Below are 2,500 nucleotides of genomic sequence, written 5' to 3' on the forward strand. Positions count from 1 at the left end.
GGCCGAGCGGTGGTGTGTCGCTCCCACCCCCGGCGTCCCCTCCTCCGGTGTCCACGCGTGGGTCCCGAGGGGAGCCCGTCGGCGTGGGGTTCGAGGCGGTCGAGTGAGATGAGATGCGCGCCCCTCCCGCGCGGGGAAGGGCGCCGCCTGGTCCGGCGAGCGCACGTCCCGTGCTCCCCTCTGGCGGGTGCGCGAGGGCCGTGTGAGCGATCGCGGCGGGCTCGGGCCGGTGACGCGTGCGCCGGCCGGCCGCCGAGGGGCTGCCGTTCTGCCTCCGACCGGTCGCGTGCGTGGCTTTGCCTCGGAAGCGACGCAGGAGGCGGGTGGACGGGGGGGGCCTTGTGAGCCTGCCGGGCCCCCGCCCTGACCGCGAACGCTCGAGGTCGCCGCAGGCGCGCTTCTCCTCGTACCGCAGGCCCCCTCCCTTCCCCGGGCGTCCCCGAGCGCCTCTGCGGGCCCGATGAGGGGCGACCGGCGGGTGGGGAGTGTGACCCGCCCTCGGTGAGAAAAGCCTTCTCTAGCGATCTGAGAGAGGTGTGCCTTGGGGTGCCGGATCTCCCGGCCTGCCGCCTCTGTCTCCTTCTGCCTTTATGGTAGCGCTGTCGTAGCGACTCGCGCGCAGAGGACCCTCCTCCTCTTCCCCCTCGACGGGTTGAGGGTGGGGAGAGCGAGGGTTCCGCCGGCCACCGCGGTGGTGGCCGAGCGCGGCTCGTCGCCTGCTGTGTGGCCCGCGCCTCCCCCTTCCGAGTCGGGGGAGGATCCCGCCGGGCCGGGCCTGGCGTCTCAGCGGGTTGGGACGCGGCCGCCGCGAGCGGTGGGTGTGCGCGGCCTTCCGTCCGGCGCGTGACCCCCGCCTCGGCCGTGAGTCGGCTCTCCGCCCGCTCCCGTGCCGAGTCGCGAGCGGTGCCGACGACCGCGTGCGCGTGGGCGCGGGGTTGGGCCGCCTGGCCCCGGGAAAGCGTCCCACGCTTGGGGACGCGCCGGTCTCCCGGAGCGGGACCGGGTCGGAGGCTGGACGAGAATGACGAGCGATGCGGCCCTGGCGTCGGGTTGGTGGCTGTGGTCGCTTCGGGGCCCCCGGTGGCGGGACCCGGGGCTCGTGAGGCGGGTCTCGGTGGGTGCCGAGGGCCGTCCGGCGTCCCAGGCGGGGCGCCGCGGGACCGCCCTCGTGTCGGTGGCGGTGGGATCCCGCGGCCGTGTTTTCCTGGTGGCCCGGCCGTGCCCGAGGTTTCTCCCGCCGAGCCGCCGCTCTGCGGGCTCCCGGGTGCCCTCGCCCTCGCGTTCCCCGGCCCTTGGCTCTCTGTGCCCCCCTTCCCCGCCCGCCGCCCGCCGATCCTCTCCCCTCCCCGAGCGGCTCGCCGGCTTGACGTCGGTGGTGGCCTCGTCTGGGACCGAACCCGGCACCGCCTCGGGGGGCGCCGCCGCCGGCCGCCGGTCGGCCCGGTGTCCCCGTCCCCCGGCGTGCGCCTTCGGGACCGGGTCGGCGGCCCCCCCGGCGTTGGGCCCCGGTGGGCTCCCGGAGAGGGGTTTTTTGAGGGGTCGGCCTGTGGCGCGTGCGGGGGAGAGAGGGTTCCGGGGGGCTGGCCGCGACTGCGGCGGCGGTGTGGGGGAGCCGCGCGGATCGCCGAAGGTCGAGTCGGCCGCTCCGGGTGCCGCGCGGGGGCCGCCTTCGCGCTCGGAGGCTGCGGGCGGTGAGACCCCCCGCGTGTGTCCCGGCCGCGGTCGGCTGCGCCCGAGGGGTCCCGCGGCGTCCCCTTCCCCGCCGGCCGCCTTTCTCGAGCCTTCTCCTTCGCCTCGGCCTCGCCCGGGGTCTCGTCGTCTTCTCCCGGCCCGGTCTTCCGAATCGGATCGGCGCGCCCCCGGGTGCGCCTCGCTTCCCGGGCCTGCCGCGGCCCTTCCCCGAGGCGTCCGTCCCGGGCGTCGGCGTCGGGGAGAGCCCGTCCTCCCCGCGTGGCGTTGCCCCGTTCGGCGCGCGCGTGCGCCCGAGCGCGGCCCGGTGGTCCCTCCCGGACAGGCGTCGGTGCGACGTGTGGCGCGGGTCGACCTCCGCCTCGCCGGTCGCTCGCCCCTTTCCCCGGGTCGGGGGGGGGGCCCGGGCCGGGGCCTCGGCCCCGGTCGCGGTCCCTCGTCCCGGGTGGGGGCGGGCGCGCCGGCCGGCTTCGGTCGCCCTCCCTCGGCCGTCGTGTGGCGTGTGCCACCCCTGCTCCCGCGCCCGCCTGGGCGGGGGCCCGGAGCCGGGCTTCGGCCGGGCCCCGGGCCCTCGACCCGACCGGCGCGCGGGCGCTGCGGCCGCACGGCGCGACTGTCCCCGGGCCGGGCACCGCGGTCCGCCTCTCGCTCGCCGCCCGAACGTCGGGGCCGCCCCGCGGGGCGGGGCGGAGCGCCGTCCCCGCCTCGCCGACGCCGCGGGCGCGCGCGCGGCCGCCGGTCCCTCGCGGCTGCCGGGCGCGGGTCGGGCGGTCCGCCTCGTCGCGGGCGGGCGCGCGAAGGGTCCGCGGGG

Source organism: Pongo abelii, chromosome 23 (assembly GCF_028885655.2).
Source record: "Pongo abelii isolate AG06213 chromosome 23, NHGRI_mPonAbe1-v2.0_pri, whole genome shotgun sequence".
NCBI classification, from domain to species: domain Eukaryota; kingdom Metazoa; phylum Chordata; class Mammalia; order Primates; family Hominidae; genus Pongo; species Pongo abelii.